This window comes from Dipodomys merriami, unplaced genomic scaffold, assembly GCF_024711535.1.
Source record: "Dipodomys merriami isolate MVZ:Mamm:240054 unplaced genomic scaffold, mDipMer1.0.p SCAF_265, whole genome shotgun sequence".
NCBI classification, from domain to species: Eukaryota; Metazoa; Chordata; class Mammalia; order Rodentia; family Heteromyidae; genus Dipodomys; species Dipodomys merriami.
The window spans coordinates 263,645-280,613 of NW_027204104.1; positions in this window are offsets into that span (position 1 = coordinate 263,645).

The window sequence follows — 16,969 nt, forward strand, 5'->3', positions numbered from 1 at the left end:
AGTTTTTATGTGAACTTCTTTGTTATTTTTTGGAATACTGACCCTGAGTGGAATTACTGGGTAATAGGGAGATCTATGTTTAGTCTTTTGAGGAAAGTTCATTCTGCATTCCAGAGTGTTTGAACAAGTTCAATTTCCTACCAACAGTGTAATAGAGTTCCCATTTGGCTACATCCACTTCAGCATTTGCTATTGTCAATTTTCTTGATAATGGTCCTCCTAACTGGGATGAGGTAGAATCTGTCTTGTTATTGTAGATGTCTAGGCACCTTCTAGCTACCATAAATGAATGAATCCATGAAACCTATATTGCTCTGAGTTTGCATTCCTTTCTCTTAATATAATTTCCCTAAGCCTTTCATTTTCCTTAAGACTAGTGAAAAGTGATTCCTTCTGATGGGTAAATAGAATTCCATTGTGTGTGTGTGTGAGTGTGTGCGTGTGTGTGTGTGTGTGTGTATGTGTGTGTGTGTGTGTGTGTGTGTAAAATGACCATAGTCCCATGAGTTCATTTCTAAGCCCTCTGTTTCATCTGTAATTTTGTAATTTCATTTTAAATTTTGATTGCTTTCCCTACTGCCTTGAAGAATATTGTTGGGATTTTGCTGGGTATTGCATTGTAAATAGTTTGGGGGTAATATTGCAGTTTTCACAATGTTAATTCTTCCAACCAAGAGCATTGAAAGACTTTCCATTTACTTGAATCTCCTTCAATTTCCCATTTTAGTGTTTTAACGTTTTTATAGTAGAGGTCCTTCACATTTTATTTAAATTAATTAATTCCTAGTTTCGTTGTTGTTTTGTTCTGTTTAGTTTTGATTTGATTTTGAGCTAATATATATGAGGTTGTTTTTTGGATTCCAGCCTGGATCTTCGCACTATTGGTAACACAGAACAACTACTGATTCTTGTGGGTTTTATACCCTGCTACGTTGCTGAAGGTTTGCATCACCTTTACTAATTTGAGGGAGGAAGTTCTAGGGTCCTTTTAATACAGGATCATTTCATCTGTAAAAAGGGATACTTTTCCTTCTTCCCTATTTGGATCCCCATTATGTTTTCTCTTGTCTATTGCTCTTGCTAGGAACTCCACTACTATATTGAACATTAGTAGAGAGAGGGGACATCCTTTTATCATTCCTGATTTTAATGTCTTCATGCTTCCACCATTAGGTAAATGTTTATTATCTCTTTGTCATATACGTACTCTGTATTATATTGAGGAATGTTCCATGCATTCCTAGCTTCTCAGACCTTTAATCATAAAGGGGTATTGGAGTTTGTTAAAAGCTATTTTTACATCTATGTATATATGATAATGTGGCTCTTGTCCCTGCTTCTGCTGATGGTTTATGTTATGTTTATTGACAAGTATATTGGATCCAATTGGATCCTAGAATGAATACTGTTTGATTATAGTATACAATTTTTTGTTAGTTGCTGAAATTGGTTGGTGAGAATTTTATTGCGAAGTTCTGTATTAATGCATATCAAGAGTTCAGTTCATAGTTCTCTTTCTTTGATACGTCCCTATCTGATTTGGGGAAGAGTCTAATTCTAGCTTCATAGAATGTGTTTGATAATTTCATTTCCCTTTCTATTCCATTGAAGAGTTGGATCTGTGTATTGCAAGACCTTTTCAAGCCTTAATTTCATGGTAAATCCATTGAGTCCTAGATTTTTCTGGTATGAGAAATTGTTTATTGACATTTCATTTTCATTACTTCTTATCACTTCCTGGTTCAGTTCGAGTATAGGAAAGCATAAATTTCTCTAGAATTTTTCAGGTGACTGCCATACAGTTTTCAAAGTACTTTCTTATAGCATTCTCAATTTTGCTTATTTATGTTGGGATGTCTAACTTTTTCTCTAATATCTCTATTTGGGTGAGTTCTCTTATTGTATTTTCAGGGTGTTTTTTTATTATGAAGGTGTTAGACGGGGGGGGGGGTGTGTTACATTAAAATAAGTAATGAGTACATTACCTCCAACCTTGATATCCCATTCCCACAAAGTTATAAAGTTCATTTCTAACATAGTGTCTAGTGTTTATCACTGTTGCTTTGGTTAATCTTTGTCCCACCATTTCTGTGATTTCTCTTCGTTCCCCAAATCAAATTAACTTAGGTATAAGACAAAGGGTACGGAAATCAAAAACAGTGACTACAGGGAATAAACCAAGGGGAAAAAGTAAATAGAAATAACTAAAATCAGTTCACCATACAATTATCTTGTATCCATTTCTTGGAGCTCATTTCAATAAGCATCATTTTCTATGGTGATATGCATATAAGTATTGAGCTATTGTGCTCTTTTCTAAGAATATCCTAGATATATTCTAGTTTTTCCAAATGGGTGAAAACATGTAGCTTATGATTTCTGGGGTCTGGCTTTTTTGACTTATTATGTTTTCCAAATCTTTCCTTTTCCTTAGAAATGGGGCAATGTCATTCTTTCTAACGGAAGCATAGAATTTTCTTGTGAATGTATATGACATTTTTTTGACCGATTCATCTACTGAGGGGCATCTGTTTTGGTTTCATATCTTAGCTATGGTAAATAATGCTACATTAGACATAGATTTGATAGTAGCGTTAGTGTGGCTTTGTTTGTGGTCATTTGGTAAATACCCAGGAGTGGGATTGCTGGGTCATAGGGGAGCTCTTCTGAGAAACATGTACACTTCTTTATGGAATATTTGAGCAAGCTTACATTTCCACCAATTGTGTAGTAATGTACCTTTTTGGCCATATCTCCACCAGCCCAGCATCTGTTATTATTAATTTTCTTCATAATGGTCATCTAACTGGGGTGAGGTGGAATCTCAGTGTTGCTTTGATTTGCATTTCTATGGCCAGAAATGTTGCATATTTCTTCATGTGTCTATTGGCCATTCATATTTCTTCTTCAGAGAGGTCTCTCTTTAAATCTTAACCCACTTATAAATAGGGTTGTTGGGTTTTGATTATTTGTTGTTTTGGGGAGATAGTTTTGGGGATCTAAATATATTTGAGATATGAGGCCATTGTCTGTTCCAGAGCAAGAAAAGATCTTCTCCCAATCTGTGGGCTTTTTATTTATCTTTCTATCTATATAAATTCTCAGTCGGATTTGGTAAGGGTCTGTCAATTCTGTTAATTTATTGAAAGAACCAACTCTGTTTTGTTGATCTTTTTATGTTTTATTTTGTCTTTATTTAGGTATTTCTGATTTAATTTTTTTTGGTAGTTCGTAGGGCTTGAACACTGGTCTTGGGCACTGTCCCTGTGCTCTTCACCTCAAGGCGAGAGTGTTACCGTTTGAGCCACAGTGCCACTTCCAGGTTTATATTGGTTTATTGGAAAGTCTCAAGGACTTTCCTCCCAGGGCTGGATTTGACCCTCGATCCTCATATCTCAGCCTCCTGAGTAGCTAGGATTACAGGCGTGAGCCACAACCTGTGTGCGTCTCTGATTTAGTTCTTTGTTTTGTTTGTTTGTTTCTGTCTACTGCTTTGGGTTTGGACTTGTTCCTGTTTTCAAGAAGTTTGAGGTATATAATTAAAATACAGACTTGAGGTTTCCCCAATTGCTTGATGTAGGCACTCAGAGGTATACATTTTCTTATATGTATTGCATTTAATATGTCCCAGAGGAGTTGGTATTTTGTGTGTTCAATTTGTTAATTTTCAGAAACTTTCAGATTTTCATTATAATGTATTCAGTGCCCCACTGGTCATTCAGTAATGTGTTGTTCAGTCTTCATGTGTTTGAGAATTTTATTTTTGCTTTAGCTGTTTAATTCCAAGTTTATTCTGTTGTGCTCTGACATGATTTGGCAAGTCAATTTATTTTTCTTTCATTTTGAATAGAATTTCTATGTAACATAAGATATGTTCTATTTTGAAGACTCTTCCAAGAGCTGCTGAGAAGAATGTTTCTATTGATGCTGAATGTGTATTCTGTAGATGTCTGTTAGGGCTAGGCAGTCAAGGTAGTTATTTAGGCCTGCAGTTTCTTGGTTGAGTTTTTCCTGGGTGACCTATCCAAGGATAACAATGATGTGTTGAGATGTGTTTTTAGGTTAAGTAGTATTTGGTTGATGAATTGGGGGTGCTCCAGGATTCAGGGAATTGATATTTAGACTTTTTATATCCTCCTAATGGAGAGTTGCTTTTATCAATATATAATGTCTCTTCCTCCTAATTTTAATTTGAATTCTATTTTATCTTATGTTAGTAATTCTACTGTGGCCTGTTTATTGTGTCCATTTGCTTGAAATTTTTCCTTCCAGCCTTTCAGTTTGAGTATGTGTTTGTTTTTGTCAATAAAATATGTCTCCTGTAGATACTAGATGGTAGTAGATAGTATCTAATCTATGTCTTCTATTTGGAAATTTAAGTCCAATGATACTCAGAGTTAAGACTTTGAAATATTTGATAAGTCCTGCTGTGTTATGCACCTGTTGTTAGGAGCTGTGCCTCATGTACTCTTAATATGTTTACCTTGTTCTCTGGTAGGGAGCATTCTATGTAACCAGTTCCTGTTCTTCTTGATCTTCTCTATGTAGGATATATTTGATTAACTTCTATCCTGCTGATTTGGTGGAGATACATTTTTTCAAGTTTTCTTTGTCTTTAAATATTTTTATATATACTATTAATATAAAGGATAGTTTGGCTTGGTACCGTATTAACAGTTGGTAGTTGTTTGCCTTTAACGTTTGTCATATATCATGCCAGGCTCTCCTTTTTACCATATCAGCTAAGAAATCTGTATTTATTCTGACTCTATATCTTTTATAAATAATCCGTCTTTTGCCAGGTGTTGATTTTATCTTCTGTTGTGATTTCTTTTTCTGGATTTAGGTTTTTGTCTAGACCATTAAATGTAGGAGAAGAGATCAGTTGTGGTGAGATGTTGTCATGTTAATACTTGTGGTTACAATGACAGTTTGGACTGTCCAGTGGTAAGGTGAATTGAGTCTGTGTTTAGATGTGACTGTCTCTGTTCATGATTTATTTCCCATGTGGCCCTTTGTTTCCACACTGCAGTTGTGCTTTTGAATATGTTGACCAACAGAGTCACAGCAGTCACCTGCCTGTCTGGATAACTTCTCATTTCTGTTTTCTTGTGAAGACAATATAAAATCTGCTTCTGAATTTTATATCTATATATAATTATAGCTGACTTGGTGTGAACCACTAGATTTGGAGTATCTTCTAGGACTCTCAATATCTGTTTCATTAGAGAGAGCTAGGTCAATTTTCTGTTGTTATTCTTTCATTGTTTTTCCTCTTCCTCAGGTTTATTTATTTATATTGTGGATTTTTTTCACATAATTTATGATTTGTGATGGTTGTATCAGATTATTTTTGTTTTTATATTTGTGTTACTTTGAAATAGTGATTTCATGCTTGTATGAAGAGACAGTAATAATACGAAATATGAAGAGCCTAAGGCTTAAAGAGGTACAATGAAGGCCTAAGTAACTCCATTACAGGCTAGCAACCATCTTGTGAGGTATGAATTATTAAAATAACCATGGGTTTGACCAAGAAATGACACAAAAAGAAAAACAATTCCTGGACAACTGAGACATAAATGATCCTTGGGAAAGACACAGGAATTTTCTCCAGATGCATTGACCAAAGACTGGGTGGCCATACAGGACACAGTGACCCAGTGGCCAGACAATTCCCATCAATAACACATCCATAATAATATTAGCCAATCACATATGTATAGCGTAGTTTGCTTAAAATGTTAACCAATCATGTAATTTCTCATGTAAAACTTCCTTAAAGATGTTTGTTCAATACTATATTAAAAAAAACTGTGTTTATTCTATGCTCGGGGCTTCTTAGCATCACTGGTTACTGAGTGGGTGGAGGATCAACCTCGAGCTTGCAAATAAATGACTCCTTTGTTATTTGCATTGGTCGTGGTCTCTGGTGGTCTTGTGGGGTCTCGAGTCCAGGTAAAACAAATAGGGGCTCATCTGGGATCTCCCTCATAAGCTCACCCAGACAACTGATCAGGGAATAGTAAAGAACAGCCAGTAAGTTTTGTAACTGTGATATTTGTGTAGTTTTCAGGTTGGGTCTTGGAGTTGTCAAGAAATCATGGCGGACGTGCTATAAGGTAGCCAACGGGACCAGTGGGAGATGTCCCCCAGATGCCCGGGGAAGGTAAACTATTCACTAGTGCGGACACTTGGGCCCATCTGTAGTTCTGAACTGTCTGCTTGGTAGTTTACAGGGCAGTCTGTCCACTAGTGCGGACATTTGTGATGTTTCCTGTCTTTAGTCTGGCAATTTCTGTCTGACAGTCTACCACCCAGTCTATCACCTGCATGCTGTTAATGTGTCTTCTCTTAAAATCTGTGTGTCTGTCTGTATTGTGGCTTTCGTGGAACATTTCCTCTTTCATATTCATCCTGACACAGATGCCTGGAAACCCTGTTTGCCTCCATGTAAAATTGTTATTCTTTGTTCAGTTTCTTGTCCAACAATCATTACTTTCTCTTTCAGAATCTCTAGTCTTCTGCCTCGAAGGATGAAATTTGGCTTAGAAAGTTGGCCCACTTGAAGCAAAGCTAGAGTCGGGTAGTCTTTTACCCAATTACACTGCTGAAACATCACCAAGTGTCTCCGTCTACCTCTTTGGGATCCTAAACAGGCCAGCGAATCCACACTTTTCTCCTTGGGACACTCTGAGTTGTGGTTTTATCCTAAATCCCCGAAATTTTGTGACATTTGTAATTGCCTTCCTCCTTTTTTCTTGTCTTTTGTGTGATTGATATACGCTGAAATGAATCATAACCAAAGTACACATCTTACCTTTCTTACAGATACTTTTAAAGATGTTAAGGAAAGAGCTAACAATTTAGGTGTTGAAGTTAAAAAAGAAAAATTACTTACTTTGTGCAAGTCAGAGTGGCCTACTTTTGAGGATGGATGCCCGCCCCCAAAGAACTTTTAATCTAAACACCATTTGGGAGGTTAAATGTAGGGCTTTTCTCCCAGGAAGTGCAGGGCACCCCAATCAGATTCTCTATATTTTAGTTTGGCAGAATTTGGTGCAGGAACCTCCAAAGTGTCTGTTGCCCTTTCTACCCCTTTCTGTCGATAAAAACAAGATTTTAGCATTAGAAAAGGTTGTGTCAACTACCCCCTCAGCCTCCTTATATGCCATTTTACAGGAAGGGAGTGAAGATCTTCTCTTATTGGACTCTGATCTCCTCCCATACCCTTCACTGCTGCCTCCTCCACCCCTCATGGAGGAAGGGGAGGCAGCAAGAGATGAGGAGCAAGGAGCCAGCAGCAACTTGGAAGGGTCAGCAGGAAGAACTCGTGATAGCATTCAGGGAGCTGCCAGCCTGAGACTCCATGCTACCACCATAATGCTGCTGTTCAGAGAAATTGGGCCTCCGGACAAAAACAGAGACCGCCGACTTCAGTAGCCCTTTCCACGAGTGACTTATATAATTGGAAAACACAAAATGCAAAATTTTCAGATAATTCCAAGGATTTGATTTATCTCCTAGATAATGTAATGTTCATGTGTCAGCTGACCAGGGATGATTGCCAGCAGTTACTTCGGGTCTTGTTCCACACAGAAGAAAGAAAAAGGATTCAAACTGAGGCTAGGAAACTGGTTCTGGGGCATGACGGGTAGCCTACTGCTAAGCCTGATTTCACCAATGCATCTTTTCCATTAACCAGGCCTCCAAATGATGGTTTGGACTACAACACGGCAGAACATAGGGGGAGAATAAGGGTCTATCACCAGACTCTAATGGCGGATCTCAAGGCAGTAGCCTGCAAACATACCAATTTAGCTAAAGTATACATGGCCTTACAGGGAAGGAAACCCTACAATGCCCAAATAGTCAAGGTCTACACAGACATTAGTGGACTTACTGCAAAGAAATATTGCATTAGGTCAAAGAATGTGCTAAGAAAGGGAAACTGAACAAAGCAGTGGCAGCCCCATAGAACCTCGACACTAATGGCTAACAGTACTGCTAATAATGAATAGGGATGTCAGGGTTCAATTCCCCTCCCTGAACTCAGGGTAGCACTGAGAGTGGATGGGACTCCAGTAAAATTTCTAGTGGATAAATGGACCCAATACTCTGCTTAAATAAAGCCCCAAGGAAAAGCCTCAAATAAAATCTCTTGGGTAATGGGCTAGTATGTAGCTCAGTGGCAAAGTGCTTGCCTAGCAAGTACAACATCCTGGGTTCGATCCCCAGTACCAAAAAAAAGACAAAAAATACAGTTAAAAAACTCCAAACAACAAAAAAAACCTCTTGGGTGCAAGAAGTAATGTTAATTAAACAATACTCATGGACCACCGAAAGAACAGTGGACCTGGGGATGGGATGAGTGTCCCACTCATTCTTTGTTATTCCATAAAGCCCTTATCCCTTATTGGGAAGAGACTTGTTAACCGAGGTCAGGGAACAGATTCACTTATATCCAGAAGGCCCCCAGGTGGAGGATGCTCAAGGAAGACCAATACACGTATTGATTCAAGGCCTGGAAGATGAGGACTGGTGGCTTCAACCATCCTAGACTCCTGAGCAAGAAATCACCTATTGGCTGGAAAGGTATCCAGAAGCTTGGGCAGAGACTGGCGGAGTGGGACTAGCGAAACATAGACCAGCTCTCTTCATCAAAGTAAAATCAGGGATGGACCCAGTTTGACAATACGCTATGTCCATGGAGGCACAGGGGGAATTACACCCCACATTAGGTGTCTGCTAGACCTGGGTGTATTGTGACCCTGCCAGTCAGAGTGGAACACTCCCCTGCTACCAGTCTGCAAGCCCAAATCAAATGAATATAAGCCAGTACAGGACTTCAGGGAAGTACATAAAAGGGTAATGGACAATCACCCTACCATACCCAACACCTACACTCTCCTGAGCACCCTGCCTCAATATAGGCAGTGATACATTGTATTAGATTTAAAGATGCCTTTTTCAGCCTACCCTTGGTGCCCAAAAGTCAAGATCCCTTTGCATTTGAGTGGACAGATGTCAAAGGAGGTGTCAATGGATCTGGACAAGACTCATTCAAGGATTCAAAAACTCACCAACACTCTTTGATGAAGCTCTGCATGAGGAATTGGGTGAGTTTAGGGGAATCCACCCTGGTCTGACTTTGTTGCAATATGTGGGTGACTTATTAACTGCCGGTGAAACTGAAAGAGAATGCATCCATGGAACAGAAGATTTATCCCAGATATTGGGAAACCTTGGTTAATGAGCATGGGCCAAGAAAGCATAAACCTGCAAATCAGAGGTAATTTACCTGGGCTATTTATTGAAATGGGGGCAGCGATGTCTCACCAAAGTCAGAAAAGAAACTGTCCTTCAAAATTCCAACACGACGGTCACAGCACCAAGTAAGGGAGTTTTTGGGTTCTGCCACCTTTTGCCATCTGTGGATCCAAGGGTTTGCAGAGCTGGCTAAACCTCTTTACGAGGAGAAGCAACTGTTTCAATGGACAGAGGAAGCTGAATGAGCCTTTGAACAGATAAAAACTGCCTTATTATAAGCCCCAGTGTTGGGACTCCCTGATGCCAGTAAACCTTTTTACTTATATGTGGATGAACATAATGGAATAGCAAAAGGAGTCCTAACCCAATATTTGGGCCCGTGGAGAAAACCAGTAGCCTACTTGTTAAAGAAATTAGACTCAGTAACAGTAGGATGACCACCATGTCTGAGAATGATAGCGGCTACTGTTCTGTTGGTAAAATACACAGATAAACTAACCATGGGACAAGAACTGTATGTGACCACCCCCTCACACTATTGAGGGTGTGTTAAAGCAACCACCAGATTGGTGGCTCAGAAATACCCAACTAACCCATTACCAAGGAATGCTACTCAACCCTCTCAGAAGCAATTTCCAGGCTCCCTCGGTTCTCCACCGGGAAATGCTTCTACCAGATCAGGATCTAAACATGCCACTACATAACTGCTCAGAAATCCTGGCACAAGTCCATAACATCCAAGAGGACTCAAGGGTCCAGCCATTGCTGGATGCTGAACTCGTGTGGTTTACAGATGAAAGCATCTTTATTCATCAGGGAGAGTTATGTGGGAGTGGCAGTAGTGACTGAGACTGATGTGGTCTGGGATGAACCTCTACCAGTAGCCATATCAACCCAGAGAACCAAGTTAATAGCCCTGACCCAAGCTCTAACACTGGGAAAGGACAAAATGCTAACTGTGTACACTGACAGTCCGTATGCATTTGCAACGGCTCATGTACACAGAGCTATTTACAAAGAAAGATGATTACTGACATCTGAAGGAAAAACCATCAAAAATAAACATGGAATCTTGGCTTTAATTACTGTTCTTTGGCTGCCTAAGTTAGCCATTGTTCATTGCCCTAGACATCAAAAACCTAAAGATGCTGTGAGTAAAGGCAATACCCTGGCCTACAGAATAGCCCAGGAGGTGGCATTACAAAGCCACTCTATAATGATGATTAAAACCCAGACCCTATTTCGAGAACTCTTTAGGATACTCCAATATACACCACAGAGGACTTGAAATGGATTGATCAACTGCAGATGGCACAATGCCTAAATGGTTGGTGGAGAGATTTTAGGAGCAACATTATCTTACTAGAGCAGTTAGGGAGTAAAGTACTGCTTAAGTTGCATTGAAGCACCCATATGAGTGCAAAGAAGATGCAAGAACTGGTGAGAAATACTGGACTTTGGATCAAAAATAACCCTGCTAAAATAAAACAGATTGTCAGGGACTGTAAGGCATGTCAACTGACAAATGCAAGGAAGAACTAAACAGAAACAGGCAGTCAAATCAGAGGAGATAGACCAGGAACTTACTGGGAGGTGGACTTCCAACTTGGCAAGTATGGATATAAATATCTGCTAGTTTTCATAGATGGGTAGAATCCTTTACTACAAAGCACGAAATTGCAGAGGTAGTGGCTAAGAAGTTACTAGAAGAGATCTTTCCCGGGTTTGGCATCCTTATTATGATAGGATAAGATAATGGACCAGCTTTCATGTCCAAGGTAAGTCAGAGAATTGCAAGTGCTCTTGGGACAGATTGGAAATTGCATTGCGCTTATAGACCCCAAAGTTCAGGAAAGATGGAAATGTTGCATAGAACTCTAAAAGAGTCCCTGACCAAATTGACCATGGATACTGGCGGTGACTGAGTAACTCTCCTTCCCTTTGCCTTATACAGGGTATGCAACTCCCCTTTTAAAATTGGTCTTTCCCCTTATGGAATTGTATTTGGAGTGCCCCTTCCACAATTCCTAACTTGTCACAACAGTTGCTTAGAAAACATGATGACTCTGAACTTTTGTTCTCCCTCAGGGCCCTACCGAGGGCCCACCTTGATGTCTGGCCCAGACTGAGGGCGCTATACAAGTCGGGCCCTCCACCAATCCCATATCACTTCCACCCCGGTGACTGGGTCTTGGTGAAAAGACACTGACAGGAAAACTTGGAGCCGAGGTAGAAAGGACCTTATGTGGTCATCTTCACTACACCGACAGCCCTCAAAGTCGACGGCATTGCTACCTGGATACACCATTCACATGCGAAGCCTGAAGATTCCATAGCGGATCTCGTTGAGGACCCAGATTGGCAAGTCTCATGCTCCAAAGACAATCCTTTAAAGCTCAAATTCAGTTGTAAAAAGACAGTCACGAATTGGTTATTGATGTATAACTTACTTGGAAATTGTATTAGCATAGTAGTAAGTGCAGGCAATCCCCCCACCCATAAATTGGACTTGGATTGTTAGTAATCAGGTAATGGGTAAATGTGTCCCTTTGGCCATGAAAGAGGGATCATCCCTATGGTTCCCAGACAAGCTCACATTTTACTTGTGTCAGTTTGCTGATGGAGTATGGGAAGGACCTAGGCTTATGAAATGTAGAGGGAGACACTGGTATATATGCCCAGGGAAAAGAAGGACTAGTAATTTTGGAGGACAAGAGGACTTTTACTGTAAGAGCTGGGACTGGAAAACAAGTACTTCAGGAAAATGGAAAGGAATGGGAGGAGACCTTGTTAAGTTTACCAAATCAGAACGTGCAGCCATCCAGTTTAATGGACTGCCTGTACAAAACAAATTAGGGTCTTCCAGGATTCTGATGCCAGATTGTAATTTCAGTTCACAGACAAGGGCAAACAAGCCCTAGGATGGGAATCAGGAAAGAATTGGGGACAAAGATTGTACAGGGGAGAGACACATGATGGCATTCTCATAAACATACAAGCATTTGCCACAGCCAATTATTCCCCTTCAGCGATGGGACCAACACAGTTTTAAAACCAGTCTCTGCTGTAAAACTCAAAGTAGACAACAAGAAAGAGCCCTGGGTTGTAGTGACCCCATCTCCTCCGAAAAAGGGAGACCCCTTTAGGGAGAGAATCCCATTGCCAGAGGATTCCCTATGGCAGCTGTTGGTTCAAACTTACATTGTGATCAATCAGATCCATCCTGATATTACAAGTTCTTCTTGGATGTGTTATGATATGAGACCTCCATTTTATGTGGGTATTGCAGTGGTACAGAATGTAACAAATGCTAAAAACAACTAAATCATGTACGTGGGACAAAAGGAAGCAAAACTTACTCTATAGGACAAGGGTTATGTGTGGGACGAGTACCAACTAACTTACTCACTTATGTAATCAGACCCAAGAATGGATTCCAGTGGAAGGTTATCTATTACCTCCCCAAGATGCTTGGTGGGTATGTTCAACTGGCCTAACTTCCTGTGTCCACTTAGAAGTATTTTAGGACTAACAGTGTTTGTGTCATGGTACAAAATATCGACTTCTCTACCATTTTCATGTAGATATGATGATAAAGATGTCTGCAGCAAGCTACTGTCCCAGAAAACCTAAAAGAGAAATAATAACAGCAGTAACAACGGGGCCCTAGTAGGCTTAGCTGGACTAGGAACTGGGGTGGCATCCCTAATTACTCAGAGAACATCTTACACTAGCCTTCGTGCTGCTATAGATGAGGATAATAAAAACCTGGAAAGCTGTATAGGCTACCTTCAAAAATCACTTAGCCGAGGTAGTGTTGCAAAACAGATAGGGGCTGGACTTAATTTTCTTACAACAAGGAGGTCTATGTCCTGCCCTCGGGGAAGAATGCTGCTTCTACCTTAATCATTCCGGAGTTGTAAAAGAATCTTTAGCTAAAGTAAGAGAGGCACCAGCAAAACGAAAAAGAGAAAGAGAATAACAAGAAGGATGGTTTGAATCATGGTTAATTATTCCCCTTGGATAACCACCTTAATATCCACTCTGTTGGGCCCCATTATCATTCTGGTACTTGTGTTCACAGTAGGGCCTTGCATTGTAAATCGACTAGTGATGTTTGTTAAGGAACGTGTAACACCATGCAGATGATGGTATTGAGAACACAATATCAACTGATTCCTGACAAAAGACATAGTGCAGGTCCATAAGGACCATGATTTGCCCTTAAGGTGACCATTAGAAAGGAGGAAATGAAGAGCCTACAGCTTAAAGAGGCACAAAGAAGGCCTAAGTAACTCCAATACAAGCTAGCAACCATCTTGTGAGGTATGAATTATTAAAATAACCATGAGTTTAACCAAGAAATGACACAAAAAGAAAAACAATTCCCGGACAATTGAGATATAAATACTCCTTGGGAAAGCCACAGAAATTTTCTCGAGATGCATTGACCAAACACTGGGTGGCCATGCAGGACACGGTGACCCAGTGGCCAGACAATTCCCGTCAATAACATGTCAATAATGATATTAGCCAATCACATACATATAGCTTAGTTTGCTTAAAATGTTAATCAATCATGGAATTTCTAATGTAAAGCTTCCTTAAAGTTGTTTGTTCAATAGTATAAAAACTGTGCTGATTCTATGCTCGGGACCTCTTAGCGTCACTGGTTACTGAGTGTGTGGAGGACCAACATCAAATTTGCAAATAAACGACTATTGTTATTTGCATTGGTCGAGGTCTCTGGTGGTCTTCAGGGGGTCTCGAGTCCAGGTACAACAAATGTATATTAGTACATTGAAAGAAAGAGAGCAGACATTTTAACCTATTTTCTACAAGTAAATTAATATTAAACAAAGCTAATTAAAATAATTACTTACTGTTCAAACGATGAGTATAATACTCTTGGATATCTTGGAGGAAAAGACTTTAGACTCATTGCAACTGATGCCTTACATTGAAATTACTGGCTAAACTTTCTTCTTCAGAAAGGCAAAAGCTCCATGTCTTTCATATTAGTATTATAAAATCATAATATCTGCATGTTGAATTGTTTTCCTCTGCTATTTTCAATGCCATTCGTCATCCATTAGGTATCCAGGGCTTTGAATGACCAATTACTTAAAATACCTATATTGCTTATATTGTGGTAGAAATCTCCGTAATATTAATATGAATTTATATCTGAGTCTCATCTTGAGCTACATTCATATAAAATTTATGCAGTATCAAGCAAGAAACCTGATTTTTACTCTTTTCTATGTTTTAATCAATAAATCGATTCTCTTTAGAAATGTTCTCATCTTTTATATTGCTCCAGCAAACATGTATTTCTAGTACTTTTATTGAAATAAATATAACATATGGAACATGAAAACAAAAACCTCCCTTATGACTTTAATGTAAATCCTTGGGAATTTGCATTAAAAGCACAATTCACATGTCTATACATGAATAATCTAATGCTTAAGTCAATTAGACACAAGCACTACCATACCACATAAAGTCTCAATTTACTTAAAGGCACCAAAATATTGGTGTTCATGAATATCACTCATTTTTAGAAAATGACTAGTCACAACAAAGTTTATATTATATTTCAAATTTTAAAAATGGAAATGATGTGAATATCCTGTTTCCAGGAATAGATTTATTCAGCAAACAGGGAAACAAAAACTAAGGGTTTTTCATATAGAATGAAAGATGTAACAGCAGACTGTCTTTCCTTCAGATGATAAGTACATGCATATCGTGTGATTTATTCAGATACTATAAAAATTCATGAAAGGATTTGTGATCAGAAGTGATAGGTAAGCAAAGTAAGTGGAAAACTGAATATGTAAATTGTGCTTTCAATATAGGATGTCAATTTTCCAATAAATGAGCCTATAGATGATGATTTTGTATCTATAACACACATCCAGTATTCTACATTTTATTCTTCTACTTTCTTGATATCATTTGCTACTAAAGTATCAAGGTGGGCGCTTTCTTGGTTCCTAAATCCAATAAATTTTAGTATTTTGGAACAGTAGTATAAATTCATGGAGTTTGACTTGAATATCAAGTTGAGGATACAGTATTTAGGGTATTGTTAATTGGCCTGAAGCAGCCAGAACATATTATGAATACTCAGACCCACAGTAAACTAAGAACTAAGGACTTGATCTCGGGGAAAGATAAAGGTCCAGGCAAGATCTTAAGCTGAAATAAAGCAATGGAGCAAACATCAGTCAACAATCATTACAGGTGAATGCAACTGATCTCTGATGTGTCTGGGTGGCAGCTGTGTATGTGTGTGTGTGTGTGTGTGTGTGTGTGTGTGTGTGTGTGTGTGTGTGTGTGTGTGTGTGTGTGTAAGAGATAGAGAGAAAGAGAGAGAGAGAGAGAGAGAGAGAGAGAGAGAGAGAGAGAGAGAGAGAAAGTGTGTAGAGAATTTTAATGTGGCTTCCATATTTACAGTCCATAGAGCATTGCTTGTTAGAGAGAAGGTGCTCTTACCAGAGCTCTCATACCACTGTCATCTCTTTTTACTGCAAGAACACTTGCTTAATATCTAATTAAAAAGGGAAAAATAAACAAACATTGTACATGATTTTTTTGAAAATTAATTGGCATATTGAAGGTCAAAGGGAGGAATTGGAGATTAATATAATCTTTTTTCTCTCTTCTGATTATTACACCACAATAGCTATTATTTTCTGGAGTCTCCTGTAATGTACTCATTGATGAATTACTAATATGCTTAATAATATGAAACATATGATAGAGAAATAGATCAGCCAACAAGCACAATGAACTAGTGATACGATCGAGCTTTTGAGAAAGGTTGCCACATCTTTTAAGAATGCAATTCCTTCATATGAACTTCAAATTTTATGGCTTTCCCTGTGTTATTAAAAAGTAAGAAAGTACTGTAGAAACAAAAATTCCTGTTCAGCGAAGTAGAAAGTGCTCATGTAACCATCCTCATGTTGCCAATTTCCATTCCATAAAGACTCTTTGTTAGAGGGCTTTCATTTATTGTACTTCAGCACATCATCCTTCCCTGTTGGAGACAGGAAAAAAGATAATTTTGTTTGAATATTATTTTACATAAGTTAGTGTGTAAGGGCATGATTTGTATAATTACAGAAGTTTGTAATAAATGTAAGTAGGGATCATGTCACAACTAAAAAATATAAAATTAAAATCACATAACAAGATTAGAAGTCACAGCATTTTGTGCATGAAAACATACATAAGATTAGTTGCAGAATTTCTATTTTTATTTATTTATTGTAAAGATATTATACAGAGGGTTACAGTTACATGAGTGAGGTAATGAGTACACTTCCTCTTGAACATTGTTACCCCCTCCATTGTTTTCCCCCTACCATCAACTTCCTCCCTCCCTTCCCCGAGGTTCTTTTTTTTTTTTTTGATTGTGATTAAGTGATTACATAATTTCCGGAAATTCACAGTATTGTGGAATAATGATGCTCATTTAAAGTCACAAGTTCATTGTAACTTTCCTGGAGCAAATTGTCTATCACAGTCTGTAACATATAACGGTGTTCACATGTTATATACCATATATGTGATAAGCAGCATGGGGATATTTAGTAGTGGTTCAACCAGATGAGTGGGAGTTCTTTGTTTCTTAAGTCCTGTTAGTTTTGTCGTATCACCTAACATTTTGGATTTAGCATCCACT